The sequence below is a fragment of the Humulus lupulus genome, chromosome 3, assembly GCF_963169125.1.
Source record: "Humulus lupulus chromosome 3, drHumLupu1.1, whole genome shotgun sequence".
NCBI classification, from domain to species: Eukaryota; Viridiplantae; Streptophyta; class Magnoliopsida; order Rosales; family Cannabaceae; genus Humulus; species Humulus lupulus.
Window position 1 is genome coordinate 63591581 of NC_084795.1, and position 16977 is coordinate 63608557.

General features: G+C 37.9%; 1 non-coding gene across 1 annotated transcript; it reads left to right on the forward strand.

The window, feature by feature from the left end:
• Window positions 1-1856: 1856 nt before the first annotated feature.
• Window positions 1857-1963, forward strand: LOC133827978 (small nucleolar RNA R71). Its single transcript, XR_009890625.1, has one exon. It is a non-coding gene; the product is annotated as a small nucleolar RNA R71 (small nucleolar RNA).
• Window positions 1964-16977: the final 15014 nt, after the last annotated feature.

The following is a 16977-nucleotide window of genomic DNA, read 5'->3' on the forward strand; positions in this document are numbered from 1 at the left end:
TGGAACCTCTTCGGTTGAAGTTTTTGACTATGCCCTCTCACTAGGTAGCTCTTCAAAGCGAGGTTGCCAAAATTGAGTCCTTCTATTGCGTGAGTCTGTGTGATCTGATATTGCAAGAGTAGACTAAATAGAACTGGGACTTTCGTTGTCAGACAGAAGGAGGATTTCATCACGATTATCGAAGTTGCTTCACAATTGGACCTCCTCAGAAATTAAAGAGTCAATCATGAATGTTTGATAGCATTCATCATCTTCTCGGGGTTGTTTCCCGATGTGGAAGATATTGACTTCAAGAGTCATGTTTCCAAATGATATCTTCATTAGATTATTTCGACAATTGATCAAAGCATTTTTTTGTAGCAAGGAATGGTCTTCCGAGGATAATAGGAATTTTAGACTCCATGTTTACCATAGATTGGGTATCAAGAATAAGAAAATCCACAGGGTAATAGAATTTTTCAATTTGAACTAATACATCCTCAACAATACCCTAGGCTTTTTGGTGGAACGGTCAGCAAGTTGCAGCACAACAAATGTTGGCTTCATTTCTTCAAGACCGAGTTGCGAGTATACAGAGTAAGGCATAAGGTTTACACTCACGCCAAGATCAAGTAAGGCTTGGCTGACTTCATGGGTCCCAATTTGGCAAGAAATGGTGGAACAACCGGGATCTTTTTATTTCGGCGGTGCCTTTTGTTCAATCACCGCACTTACTTGCTCAGTTAAGAAAGCAGTCTTCTTGACATGGTGCTTCCTTTTTGCAGTGCATAGATCCTTGATGATTTTGGCTTAAGCCGACACTTGTTTTATGATGTGAAGCAAAGGAAGATTAATCTTAACTTGTGTCAAGGGCTCAAGGATTTCAGCTCGGTTATCAGGAAGTTTCCCAACAGGTTTCAAAGCCTGGGGAAATGGTACTTTTGGAGAGGCATTGAGTGGTGGATTTTCGGGAATAACTTTTGGAGTACTGGGAGAGTTGGATTTCATGGGTGGGTCTTGCAAAGTTTTACCGCTTCTAGTCGTGATGGCATTTACTTCCTTGACATTTTTATCATTAGAATTTGAAGATTGGGCCATGTGTTGGCCTTGCACATTGAATTTCGGTTGGGAAGGAAGTTTGCCTTTTTTCCGGAATGGCCAAGGATTCAGTCAATTTTGAGAATTGACATTTCATTTCCTTGATTTCTTCCATCATTTGGAGATTTAGTTTGGATTGTTCCTCTATGAATGCGTGAAGGGTATTCTCGAGAGAATTTCGTCGTGGATGAGCATTATATTGAGGTGCAAATTACGCCTTTGATGGTTGAACTTGTTGCTCATTTCTCCATTGGCCTCCAGATGTTTGAGCTTGGTTGGAATCTCTCCAACTGAAATTTGGGTGGTTTCTCCAACCAGGGTTGTACGTATGGGAGGATGGCTTGTTATATGCCTGTAATGCATTGCATTGCTCCTCATAAACCCCCCTCATTTCATTCAAATCTAAGCAGTCCTTAGCTAAATGCTTCGTCCCTCCACAAACAAAGCAAGGTTCTTGCGGTTCCGCTTGAGCAACCATGTGCGGTTTTTGGCCATTTTTCGTCATTAAGACCTCAAACTACTTTTTCAAAGCTTCGAGTTGGGCCTTAACACTATCCTCTTCTCGAAGTTGATAGATCCCAAATGGTTTGTGTCGGTTGGTGCTATCTGCAGCACTTGGACCAGTCCAGGTGTGAGACTTTTTCGTGGTTTCTTCGAGATATTTAAGAGCATCATCTGGCTCTTTTTCGAGGAATTCCCCATTGCATAGCATTTCTACAAATTGGCGTTCATGACTCATGAGGCCTTCGTAGAAGTAACTAACCAAACGCCAGTTCTCATAGCCATGGTGCGGGCACTGATTCAACAGATCTTTGAATCTTTCACAGACTTGATAGAACGTTTCATTATCCTTTTGGGAAAATGTGGAAATCTGTCTTTTTAGATTGTTGGTCTTATGGCTGAGGAAGTGTTTCAGAAAGAAGTATTTGTTCATTTCCTCCCATGTTCCAATAGACCTAGGTCTCAAAGAGTATAACTAACTTTTGGCTTTGTCCTAAAGGGAAGAATTTTAGTCGCACATTTTTGGCTCGGTTATAGAACGTGGCTACTACCTCCTCAAATTCTCTAATATGCACGTATGGGCTTTCATTTTCCATTCCATGATATGTGGGCAAGAGTTGAATCATGCCAGGTTTAAAGTTTAATGCGAGCATATTAGGAGGGAAGATCATGCATGAAGGCGTGGAAGTGTGAGTAGGATGGAGGTAATCATTGAGAGTTCTTGGTTGGATTTCATCATTGCGAGCCATTGCAAATGGATTATTATCAACTAAAGTTTGTGGAGAAGCGGGATTGGTGGAAGGAGTTCTGGAAGGAGTGCTGGATGAATTGGAAGAAGTGTCACTAGAAGTTTCGTGATGATTCATCCACTCTCGAAAGATTTATTTTTTATTTTATTATTTTTTTTCTTTGATTTATTTTTTTTTTTTGTTAAACTTGTTCCCAGGTAGATTTGGAGGTTTTGGGATGATCTTCAATGCCTTACTAGAACTCCCTGAGGTTACTAGGTAAGTATGGTGGATCACAAGTTAACCCTTTCGACCAAACAACCTTTAAGCAGAGTGAAATTGCTTAATTGTTTATTTTGACAGAACAAACTTGGTTTTCTTATAGTAATAAGTTCAACAATGTAATAGTGCAAAGGTATATGCTTGAAATATTCCCAGGCCGATTGGGAAGGTTGTCAAGGTACCACTTTAGACCCACACTTGCCTAGACAGAACTCCCCAAGGTTCCCAGGTAAGTGTGGGGAGTAACGCTATCACAAACCTTATTTAACAACCAATCTTTCTAGACAGAACAATATCGATTTCTACCATTTGTAATATTACACAATTGTTCCCAATACTAATTGTTTTATGATCGAAATTTTATGAACAATTTTATGCAATTTTATGTTTCTTTTTTTTTTGGAAAACCTAAATTCTAAGGAAAACTAAGGCAAATAAAAAAGAAAAGTCTAAACTAAGGAACATAAAGCAACAAAATATTCAACACAAAAATAAAATAAAGAAAAGAGAATTGAAGTGAAGTGAAGATAAAATAGAAAGCTTAATTCTTTTTTTTCAAATATGTATTAAACTAAAAAAATAGAAAAGAAATTAAGAAAGAGAAATGAAATGAGAATTAGCTAAGAAGGAAAAAAATAATTATATAAATATATATATGGTTCTCTTTTTGTAACCCAAAAGAAGGAAAAGGAAAAAAAAAAGAATAAATATATAAAAATATTCATTTTATGTTTTTTTGTTTTTTTTATAGATATATATATTACCGAAAAAGAAAAAGAAAAGGAAGAGAAAAAGAAAAAATATATATAACTAAAAAAATTAAATTTTTTTAGTTAGTTTTTTTAAATAATAATAATCAATACAACTAAAAATTAGTAAATAAAAAAATAAAAAAAACTATACTAACACAATATTTATACGAACAAAAATACAAATAAAGTTACTAACATTTTGGTAAAAATTTCACTAAACCTTTGAAAACTACCTCCCCGGCAACGGCGCCAAAATTTGTTTAACACCCAAATCGTGACAACCACTAAGCGGTAGTTGTAGTAAAATCAGGCGGTCGATCCACAAGGAGGTAACCTAAAACCAAAAGATTAGTAGAAAATAACACAAAAAGTTAGTAACAAGAAATAAATAAAAATGGAAATGAAAAGAGATTTGAGATTTTGGTGTTGTCTTTTTGATGAAATGATAAAATGAGATAAGTGAAATAAAAGTAAGGTGTAATCAAGAGTTTGAGAAATGGAAAGGTTTCAAGAATCATCCATATGCTTGTTTAGTTACTTAGTTACTTGATTTACAAAAATACACAAGTAAATAGTTCACATCACAACATTTACTTGAAATATCTAACATTAAAGTCCATATACTTTTCTAACAAAAATCTATTTAAGTTATAAAGTTCTTTACTTTAAGAGCACAATGTTAATCTTATGAAAAATCTAAAAATGACAAAATACACAAGGACAATAATGCAATAGAAGATTAGACATAAAATTATGTATCAATATTACTTTTACAAATTAGAAGTACATAGAAAGAGCATAACTAATCATATATACTATTAGCACAAGTAAATAGATATAACAAAATAGAGATGAGGATGAAAGAACATAAATAACTCAAATACATTATATTAAGAACATAGTGAATCAAAGTAGCAAAATAACATCACTTCATATGGAATCATCCCTAACCTTCCTAGGAAGATTAGGCCATTATGCTCATGATTCTCACAAAATTCTAAGAAGAAAATATGAGAAGAAAGTTAGTAGAAATTTTGATATAGTTTCTTTACTCTCAAAATTACATACCAAATGTGAAAGAAGAGTCTATATATATAGAAGGAGTAAATGACTAAAAAGAAATTAAATTACAAATGGGGTCTACAAAATAAATTTGAAATATTAATAATAAAATATGATTTTGAAAAATCAAATCTTATTATTAATATTAACCTAGCTACTTTAGTGAATGATCATTTTGCCATTTTTCTAAAACACCACAAAATATGAGCTTAAGAGCTCAAAATGGAAAGGTACAAGACCCAAAACCCACAAAAATTGGGTTGAAAGGTGGCTGAAAGTGTTGACCAAGTGCAGCCAATAGAGGTGCGCCACGTGTCCAGGTGGTAGCAAGCTTGGGTTTGGGCTTGTTTTGGCTCATTTCGGGCCTAATTCCCTTAAAAAAATGCCACTTTTTCAACTCTTTTTTTTCACTTTTGATTCTTTCTTTTTCTTTACGCCAAAATGCAACTTTAATTCATACAAAATAACAATAAATTAAATCATAATCAAATATTTTCATTTATAAATAAATTATATTGATTCCATGAAAATATTAATTAAACTTAATTTATTTTGACCATTAAAATCAATAAATATGCATCTTTCACCACTAATAAGCAACTGATATCGTGTTCTCGTTTTTGTGGGGCATTCCTTGGGCGGATCCCTGAACTGTTATTCATATGGGGTAGGTTAGGTCCCAAGGGGACACCAGCTCCAAGCCTCGTGCGGCCCGTATGGGCGCGTCGGGGCGGTGGCGATGACGCCCTGAGCTTCACGGGTGCTAACTGTCTGGCAGTGCCCTCGGGCCCCTGGGTCATTGCCTTTGCTGTAATGCCCTGGATAGCCAAGACTGTTACACTGTGTGATTATAAAGTGCTAGACTTGCTAATCAAGTTGTTTAATGAAAAACGTGTTATTGAAACTATAAAGGAGCTAGGGTTAAAATGTTTTGGTCTCAAAAGTCACATTTTCCATAAAGAGACGTTTCCTGATTACACAGGATCCCAAAAATATTAAGTTTAAAGACCGTTTACAAAAGTCATAAGGTTTAAATACAATATCAAGCCATATTAAGGCAAAACAGACAGTTAGGCAATCCCTGTCCTGATCCACTTCTCGACCATGGCGATCGAACAGCTGGCTATGTACATTCAACCCCGCAGCTCTCCATCTCAGGATTGGTCCAGCTTGCCTTTGCCTTTACCTGCACCACGTAGCACCCGTGAGCCAAGGCCCAGCAAGAAACACAACAACAGAGCATAAGCAATCAACAGACAAATCAATATCTCATATTGCACCACACATTCTCAACCATATAAGCATTCAGTATAATCAAGTATTCCACATACTAAACATATCAACTCATATCATATATCAATTCACAAATGATAACTAAGGCTAGCGCCCTCAGGTCACTCCCTCCGTTATCCCACTGACTCCAGCCCGCTTAAACAGAGCTCAGTGAATATTAAGCTGTCCTCGGCTACCAGTGGCCAAGCCGCGCCCTGTGCGCAAATATTGTGTACGACACCCTTAGGCCACTATCACATGTCCCATGGCATAATACCATCATTGACACAATACAAATATCGGGAGCACTTAGTCCCATCACAACATATAACCGAGTGCAGTTTTCTTACCTTTCGATTCGCTAGCGTTGATCACTTGACTCCTTGAGCACAATCCCTCTCGAGCCCTAGTGCTCACCTAAACACAACCATAGGTCAAAGTCATCATCAAACCTCAAGTCCAAAACCTAGCCTCGGGACCAATCCTGAGCCCCCGGAAAATTCTAGTTCCACCAAACAATGTGGTGGAAACAAGCCCCAAACCCTTGGTCAAAAACCCTTGAAAATAACCCTAAAATCCCTTTCTGAAGATAGGGTAGCGCTACAACGCTCATTGGAGGGCGCTACAACGCTACAAGAAGAACCAAAACACCCTCAGCATGCATGGCCTAGCGCTACAGCGCCCAAAGGCTAGCGCTAGTCACAGATAGGCAACCTCCAAATTTTCCCTCCTGCGATTTCCTCGAACCAAACTCAACCAAAACTTCTCTAAACCTTCACCAAACTCAAAAAAAACCTTATTAACACACTCCACTCATCCCAAGCACCCCAAATACCCAGAACTCAAGCACATGCATCCCTAATCTCAAAATTCACCATAGCCACTTCTAGACATCAAAACTCAGCATAAACCAGTTAAACATCAAAGTTAGAAGCTTAGAATTCATACCTTTAACGGGAATTCGATTTCAAGATAACCTCTACACCTCATTAGCTCACTCTTCCTCACCCTTTGGCCTGAATTCCCTAAAGTTCCCATCAAACTCAGCTCATACACATAGTTCAAAAACCAAAACCAGCAACTGAAGAAACTACAAAGCCTTACCTCAAGTGTTAGAGTGTTCTTGCTAAACCTCTGCCAATTCTCCAAGCCTAGCTTAGGATTCTTGATGCTCAGCCTAACTTAGCTCCTCCCTGAGCTTTGCCCCAAAAATACTCAAGAAATTGATTAAGAAAGCATAAACCGACCTTAGGAAACTCTCTGTTTTCTCCCTTTCCTTTTTCTTCCTTTTCCTTCTTTTCTTTCTTTTCCTTCTTTCAGACTTCTATACTTTTCTACAACGTCCACTAACATAAAGCCTTAGTAATACCCATCTTTAAAAATCCAAATGACCTTAATGCCCTCCCTTTTATTTCTAACCCTTTAATCCACTTAAGCGCATTCTAGTCATTTTACCCAATTCCCGCTAATTCCTCAAGTGTCTCTAATATTTCCCCGTTTGCTTCACAATACCTAATTAATCACCAATAATATTCCTTGATGTCAAAATAGACTCCCATATACTCACCAAATTCCCATTTATACCCCTAGGCTCACCCCGAGCCGGGTATAAATCCCTGTTATGACTTTTTCGCTAATCTGCTCACTAGGATCATCTCGAGTCACAGATCACAGATATATCTACATAATAATGCGGTCTCAACAATTATCACATATATCAATACAGTTATGCTCATAATGGCCAAAATTACGATTACGCCCTTCTAACCTAATCAGGGCCTTCATGCATACTAATACACATAGTCGTGCATCTCGAATATTCAAATAGTCATATAACATGCTTTAAATCATAATCATGCATTCTACTAATTAAAGTCACACATAATTCCCATTATGCCCTCCAGGCACACTAATCAAGGCCCTTAAGCCTTATTAGCAAATTTGGGTCGTTACATTTGCCAACCTGCCGAGGAACTTGGTGGCCTCTGGGTTCTTGACGAGCCCTCTTCTACTTTGGAGCAGGATTATCGTCAGTCTTTCCCTTACCACATTCTTGCAGTGGCATCAGGGTTCCAACTCCTACTGGGTGCCCGTCGGGCACCTCAGCTGCCAGATCTCGTGTCTTTGCAGTCGGGTGCTCAAAAGGCACTCCAGCGACACTGACAGGTGGCACTCCTACGGGGTGCGCAGATGGCACGTTGGTTGGGTGCCCAACAGGTACGTTTCCATTGGGGTCCACTCGCAACCCCTGGGCTACAAGAATGGCTTTCATGGAAAGTACCAGCTCCTGTAGGGCGGCGATGTTACCCTCTTGAACATAGATCTTTTGTTGCTGGTGGCCACCTGCTCACAAAGCACCACCACCTCCGGTGTCTCCTTCGCATCCATGGGCTGATGGTATTCTTCCTCATAATACTCCCGGTCGACACCATCATCTTCGTCGTCTTACTCGGCATCTTCGTCGTAGTCCTCCATCATCTCAAGCATGTCCTGAGGTAGCTTCCGACTGGATTCTCCTCCTTCAACTCCGATAGGAGGGAGCACGTCATCTATAACATTTCTTTGAGTAGTTACCATGGCTGTAAGTATTTCAAATGCTTTCTTCAAGCTCTCAACGAAAGCACCAAAATGTTGACTGCCTTTTTCGCTATCAGCCTTAAGAAGACAAATTAAAGAAATAAGCAATAAGAACACAAGGATTTTTATGTGGTTCAGGTTATAAAAGAACCCTAGTCCACGATTCTCTAGTATTAAGAGGATTGGAAGCTTGTGATAGCAAGCTCCAATGGTGTATTCTCAGGCAGCGTTTAGATTGCTCTGAGTACAAGGTGTTTTTTCTCTAAAAAATCGAACCCCTTACAATGAGACTCCCAGCCTTATTTATAGAGGTTGGGATCATTAATACTAATCATCAATAATTAATACACATTCTTCCCATTATTGGGGGATTAATACTGATTCAATGCTTTGGGCTGCATTGGATAGAGACCACGACCCAAGAGAGATCTGTGGGGTCCACTGCAGAAAAGCACCTACTAAGGCGTGTTGTAAGTACCTCCATGTCAGATGACGTAATGGGAGTGCGAATTGTCGAGTCGTACACTCGACAATACTGTTGACGGATCGCCCATAAAGGTTGTGAAACGATCCTCTACCTCTGCAAACCCGCATTTGCTAACACGTTGTGCCTTATCTTAGATCCGAGAACTAGAACCTCAGATCTGGGAGACGACTGGGGGACGAGAGCCCTCTCCTTAATTGCCCAAGCTGGAGAACCTCCTGCTACGAGGACAAACCTCAGAGAATAATCTACTAAGGCACCCACGACCCTCTGTCAAAGGCAGTCTCACCCAGGAGGACCCCTGCTCTGACTAGAGGCCTCAGGCAGTAACATGCCTCGATGATGTCTATGAACGTCTAAGCTGGTCATTGGGGGTTTCCACATGTCGGAGGTGAAAATACGGACAACACACCTAATTCGCGAGTCACTATTATTGATCTATTTAGGAAGGCTAGACGAAATTGTTTATGAAAATTTCAGCAGAGTTTTTTCATACCGAATGTCGATCCCTTCTACTGTTTATTCCCCTTGTATTTATAGGGAATTATGATGGTCAATATTGGGTAACCGTACAATAAATGGTAACGTACAACATTGGGTAACTTCCAAAATTAATGGACATTTAAATTTCCCAATTAAGCCTATTGCCATTTACATCAATCAATAAATGTATATAACGATTATGTGCATTTATTGCGCATATCAGGCATCCAAGTATGTAAGGATTCTTCCATGTGCGTCATTGAACCACCCCGAGTTAGATGTCATTCTCGAGTTGGACATGATTGGAACAGGATGGCTTGACTTAGATAATGTTCAGGCTTGATGCAGGCGATTTGGACGCTGGGTACCTCGATCTCTATCACTTGCATCTCTAACAATCTGGAAGATCCTGGGTTATCCTGGACTCAGTGACACAGCCTTGAGCTGTTTAGTCCGGAGTCAACGAAACATCTCTGAAATCTTGCCACATTTATTTATTTCGCGTCAGCTGTATCCCAACCTAGATAGTTGAGCTCGTGTTTTTAGGGTGCAACACTTTGAAAATCATATTTTTGAAAACTTGAGTACATATTTTTTAAAAATAAATGAAGAACAGTAAAATAGTAAAACAAAAAAAAATGTATTTAAGAAAAAACTCCTAGAATAATTAGTATTTTTTCCCTCTAACTGGCAGCTACCATATCATTCCCCTTTTATTAAAAAAATAATAGAAAAATTAACGAAAAATCTATTTTTTTATTAATTCTTAAAAAAATTAACAAAAAAATCTATTTTTTATTAGTTCTTAAAAAATTAATTCAAATCTTAAAAAAAAATTAAAAATCATTTTACAAGATTAAGAAAATAAAAAATACTAAAATTTTAAAATTAATTAAACAAATATTCAAATATTAAAAATCTAATCATGCTAAAGAAAATAACTATTTGTTTAAACATTCTCTTTTATTTTCTTTTCCTTCCCTCGCTTACCTCCACCCTAACCCAGCCATGATGTTCCCCTCTACTCTCACCTAGCCCCGTCGTTTCCCTCTACCCTGAGCCCAGCCCCAATCCTCCCCAGGGGGGAGGAGAGAAGGAAGGAGAAAATTAAAAAAGAAAAGAAAATAAAAAACAAGTAAAAACAATATTAGTTAATTTTGCATTAATTTTGATTTTTAATTTTTTAATATTTAAAATTTTGTTTAATTAATTTTAGTGTTTTTTTAATTTTTTTATTCTTTTAAAATGATTTTTATTTTTTAAGGTTTTAATTAATTTTTTAAGAATTAATAAAAAATTGATTTTTTATTTTTAAATTAATTTTAATATTTGAAAATTATTTAATTACTTTAAAAAAATTTAGTAATTTTTTTTATTTTCTTAATCTTTTAAAATGATTTTATTTTTATTTTTTAAGGTTTGAACTAATTTTTTTATAAGAGGGTTACGATTTGGTAGTGTTCAAAGTTCATGGGAAAACAAATTCTAATTGTGCTACATGTGCCAATGCCACATTATCGCCCAAAATGTGATGTCATCATTTAGTAAGCCACATTTGACATAGTTTAACAGAATTCTCAGTTTTTAGTAATGTGAATAATTCAGAGAGAATTTTAATGGGGTTCGATCTTATAGTGGTAATAGTTCAGGGGACAAAAACGTTATTTATTCTATGTTTTAGGCATTTCTTGAAGGGTAATGCCACGTCAGCAGACCTTCGACACATGGTCGTCGTCCATCCCAAACGGTGACTCCCCAAGAAAGAGATCGAAAAAGTATCATACCTCGACTTCATGTGTCCCGAGAACAGGTAGTCGAACCCCCATCCGAGATGTACATCAATAAGGTCCCCGAAGACTCCTCGGCAGCATGTGCCAGAGAGATTCTCAAACACCTTGTCGAAAGTTCAATGCACGTGAATTCCTCGAAAGCCTGATGAGTCCTACTAGGGGTGTTCGTTGGTCGGTGTGGTCGGGTTATAACATATTTTAATCAATCCAGTGTAAAAATTGGGTTGAAAAATCAAACTCTAACCCGTTTAATTAAGAAAAAAAAAGTTTAACCTGTCCAATGTTATAGGCGGTTTGGTCGGGTCAACCCGCCCAAACCAATTTAATTTTTTTTTTAAATGTTCAAATATTTAAATTCAACAAAATAAAAGAATAGTATACATCTTCCAAACTTAGACATATTATTATAAATTGAAACTTTAAAACATTAATCTAAATTCATTGTTAAAAATATAAAAACAATATTTAATATTACATATAATATATGTAACTTTTGTCCGTGTATTCAACCAGAGGACATGAGGCATTCATTAGAGGAGTGATTAAGCTCCTCGAGCGCTAGTAAGGTTTCTAACTATGATTTGGCCAGACGCAGATGTCTCCAAGTGAGGTCATGCCCCGAGGTCTTTCCTTAAGGCCCAGATGTCTCAAGGTGAGGCCACGTCCCGTGACCCATCTCTAAGGTGTGGATGTCTCCAAGTGAGGTCACGCCTCGAGGGCCATTCAAATTGTAACGCCATACTACCCAGGGACCGTTACTCTATGCATTTTAAATAGTGTTAAACTTGTTAAATGAGTCATTGGGCCATAATCATGTAACTAAATGTGATTAATGGTTTAGGGTTAAAAATTTTGGTCAAGGATACAAACGTTTCACTAAAATGTTTACTGTATACATTGGGATCCCAAAATACATTTAAAAGGTTAATTACAATAAAAGATTTACAAGCAGCCGACCTAAGCGACAAAATAGGGCTTAACTCTAGTTCCTCTTTAAACCCTCGTCTGTGGTGGTCGAGCAGCAGCATATGTACACATCGTCACCTAAGCTCTCCAACTTAAGGATGGTCCGGCTTTCTTTTACCTTTACCTGCACCACATAGCACCCATAAGTCGAGGCTCAACAAGAAAACTCAAACATGCTCATAATCAGATAATAACATGTCACCAAATCATAATAAGCATGCCTAGCTGTAATAACACCCGTAAGTCGAGGCTCAGCAAGAAAACTCAAACATGCTTATAATCAGATAATAACGTGTCACCAAATCATAATAAGCATGCTAGCAGTAATAACCCTATTCATGCATGCAGGCAAGTATAAATAAATGATTATGAAATCATTTTGGGGCTTGCAGCCTTAATCAAATGACCATGGAGTCAACCTGGGGTCCTGTGCCCTGAATAGATGACCTGACATGGAGTCAACCTGGGTCCCTTGCCTTAATAGATGACCATGGAGTCAACCTGGGTCCCTTGCCTTAATAGATGACCATGGAGTCAACCTGGGGACTTGTGCCCTGAATAGATGACTATGAAGTCATTTTGGGGTCCTGTGCCCTAAGCCATGTGACCAAAAAGTCAACTGGGCCTTGTAGCCCTGGCTCTAAGTAACTAGCCATAGACTAGTCAAGCGCTTTAGTTTTCTTCGACCAATAGGTCGGTCAAGTATTTAATGCTCATGTTGATTAGATCTAATCATTTCGGCCTGCGTTGAATGTGCTAATGCCGCTCTTGTCTCATAAGTCAATGCCATACGACCATTACTCAGTACTATTGTCGATCATGACTAATAAGTCAGAGCTTCACGAACAGTACTAAACACCATTGTCGTTTCTTAACTAATAAGTCAGTGCTTTCTCAATGAAATAATGCAAATAGGCATATATCATATGTCAAATATCCATATATAAGGCATTCAACATGCTTAATCAATAATCACAAGCATAATCATAATCATGCACAATTACAGAGACTCAAGCTCTGATCAATTCCATATTCAACATTCATGCCATGCCATAACCACATGTATCATATGCATCACATGCTGGGTGCAGTTTTCTTACATTCGGTCCAAGCACAGGTTACCAATAAATTACCCTCATGCACGATCCTGTTTCCAAGCCCCTAGCAACAACCTAGTCACAACCATAATATAGAATCCCATCAAAATGAGTAAATAATACTTCTGGACTGAATCCTAGCCTCCGGGACATTGTATCTTACCAAACCGGGTAGTAGGATCGATCCCGAGCCTTTAGAGTTAAGTTCCCACGACTAAAAACCAAACCTGGGCAAAACTGCACAGGTGGGCTACGACTTGACCCTGGGGATCGTGGCACACCTCCCTGACAGAGAGCCCTTTTCCTGGGCTTCAGGGTGCAAGCTGCGACTTGGCCCTCTAGAGTCACGTTGCCCCCCCCCCCCCCCCCCCAGGCAGAGCCTTCCTGGTTCTGGGTTCACCCAGGTCGCGACCTGCTGGAACAAGGTCACGACCCAACCTCAAACTCAGCCATTTCCTACGTTTTCTCCCATTTAAAATCCTCCAAAAACCTCTCCAAACATATCCAAATCCCAAAACAAAGTTCCAAACATCCTAATTTCCCAAAACCATGAAAACCCAAGTCCCAATCAAATCAAAAACTCCTCAAAATGTAAAAATCCAATCAAGGCTTAAAAACTTGAAAACTTAAAAATTAAAGCTTGGATCCTCTGATTGAGTCGTTTCCCAATTAAATCCTCTGGCTAATAAGCTTCTAATCTTCCCTAGAATTGATATGCCTAGATCCTTGCCTGAATCCGAGTCCTAAAACTCTAGTTTCCTTTGAAAATGCGAACGGTGTCAAAAAGGGAACAGGAGAGAGAGAGAGAGAGAGAGAGAGAGAGAGAGAGAGAAAGAGAACATTTTGAATGTTCTTTTATATTTCTGACAAGTTACTTCGAGTTTAAGTAACCTCAAGCAAATCCTAATGCTCGGGGTCCCAAAAACGCCCCCGGGGTAAAATAGTCAAAATTCCCATAATTCCCTCCTGATCTCACTAACTCCCATTATATCATCAAATAATCATTCTCATTACCCCAATATCTCGGTAATGTGCTAAATACCCAATATACCCCTTGACTCACTCCGAGTCAAGTATGGGTCCCGTTGTGACTTTCCCACTAGCTTGCTCCCTAGGATCGTCTCGTGTCGAGTAACCCAAACATAATCATATAATAATGAAGTGACACACACATACCACATATATGCCAAATATACCCATAATGGGCCAAATTATGAGAATTTCCCAATTAAACAGAAAATGGGCCCACATGCATATTTAATGCACCTAAACATGTATATCAAGTCATATTATAATATTACACAAATAATCACATAATTCCATAATTTGTCATCCTGGCCCCCTAATCAAGGCCCTAAGCCTTATTAGGAAATTTGAGACGCTACACAAATGGTCCTCGTTCTCTTCATTCGCCAATCTCCCATGTCTAGGATTCTTGTCTCCGGACGTGGAGTGGTTGCCAGGTGTCAGTCGCTACAGCTGTGGCCTACCAGATCATCTGACAACTTTTGAAGAGCCTCGATTAGTGGTGTCGAGTTTGCACCCCCAACAATCGACATTTTCCACAACGCCGCTTGACCTAGGCGAACGTGCATCATATCATGACACGGTCAGATACCTATTCCCCATAAAGTTGGTAGGCAGCTTTCTACAAATGGGTCACGTGCGATCCGCTTGGGCTCACGGTCTTTGTTAGTGCATCCCTATGTAATTAATTAGCAGTTTACTCCCCAAATAATGGGGAATGTTGTATTAATTGTTCATTAAGGGCATTAATAACTCAGGCCTTTATAAATAGGGCTGGGGTATCTCCTTGTAAAGGGTTCAGAACTTTGGCTAGTTAAGCGTTGTAAACTCAGAGCAATATATACACTGCCTGAGACTCCATTGAAGCTTGTTCAAACAAGCTTCAAACTCACTAATACCAAAGATTCGTGGACAAGGGCTCTTTTATAGCCTAAACCATGTAAAATATCTGTGTTATTTTCTTCTAGTTTCTGTCAAGCTCTTAGATTAGGTTGGTAGTGAAAAAAATAGTCAACAATAATAAAATACGTAATATATGTATGTGTAAATGAAAAAAAAGAACTCGTAATCGGTTTGTTCGGGTTATTTGGGCGGGTTGGTATAATATTGGGCGGTTTGAATTTTTGTCGGGTTATTCGAGTTGCATTTTTTGTCGGTTTTTTTCGATTTGTTTTGGGCAGTTTATTCGGGTTTGGTGGTTTTCAAAAACTTTTGCACAGCCTGAAGTCCTACTAAGAGACACGTCAACGTATTTCCCAGATAGTGGGGCCCATAAGGAGTACTCCGGGCCAGTTCGCGTGCCCACCTACCTTTGACATGGCAACTTGCCACTTTTCCATGTACAGTGTCAGCTGAGTTGTGGCACTACCACCTATATGTCCCTTTTGCACTTCCCATGCACATGGAGACCACTTCTTTTCCACAAATTAAAGGGAAGTTCGTGAGGCTAAACAACCCAGTCAGCCTCGCCAAATCAGGCACAGAGCTTCCAGCACAGTGCCAAATGTCATGCATCCCATGCGTCGACACCCACCTAATCAGAGGATTAGCACTAAGCATATTGCTTAAATTCATTGTATTAATTCTTCTGTGTCGCTTATAAATAAGGCAAGGAAGGGTCATTTGTAAGGATTTGAAACCCTATTTTTGATCCACTATTGCTTTCTTGGAGCAAGACTATTTTCTACCCAAGTTGTAAACCTAAGAAGCTTATGCTTCCGGCAAGCCTTTAACAATACAAAAAACTCTTGGATTAGGCCTCATTAACAACCGAACTACGTAAAAACTCAATTGTTTCTCGGAGCGAGTTGGACCAATTATGTGGTAACACGTTTGTACCCAGTTAGCAATTAATAACAATGACTATACAGGTAGTAACAAAAACACATTTTAAGTGATATTGATTATTTTTTCAATATAAAAGAAGATTGAGTATTAAATAGTGACAAACGTAAAATATTAGTTCTTTGTGCTACTTTTTTCCAAATATACAATATCAGTATGTCTCCCTTGGGATTCAAAATATATATTTAAAAAAAAAAACACAAATGGTAAGAAGATGGCCGATGGCGTGGACATTTTCATTCTTGCTTGTATTGTATCATGTATGTAACATTAAACATGGTCTGGGGTGGCTTTATACTTTAATAAACTTTGTAGGCCTCTGTAAGTATTATTAATTGAATACTCTTATTAATAAAGAAAATCTTCACAAGTACGAAGATATAATAAGTTTGGTCAGTTAAAAAAAAATGAATACTCGAGTTGGTAGTGTATACTTATGTATTTTTTTGATAAATTTTAAGTGAAAGCATGGCCTAAAGGCAACGGAGAAAAAATGAAAGATATATTCGGCTCTTTCTTTTATGTTCTTTTTTCATGTTTTTTTCGAAAAAATATTTTTGCTTCTTCTTCCTCTTCTTTCGCTTTCGCTAAAAGTTTATGTTTCAAATCATCTCAAAAAAAAAAAAAAAAAAATCAAAGTAGGAGAATAAGGAATTGTTTCTCGCCTTTACTTTTTTACTTTTCTTTTCGTGAAAGAAAAAGGAAAAGTGAACAAAAGCAAATTTCATAAAGCAAATATATATACCCTGAAGTATGTAAGATATGTTATTTTTCTCACTTTTCGTTTCACCCCTTGTTTTTACTCCTATATTGTATATTTGCTCTATATTTTCAGTCTATAACAACTCTCAATTTTGTCATAATTGTTGATATAGACTTCAAGAATAATGTATCATATTATTTAAACATAAGATAACTTAATATTGTAAAAGTTACTGAAATAAGTATATTGCTTGTTTACATAATTTGATAATGTTTTATTTTTCAGGTAGTACTTAACGTGGAAATGTGTAAATAGAGTCCAAAATTTAGAAA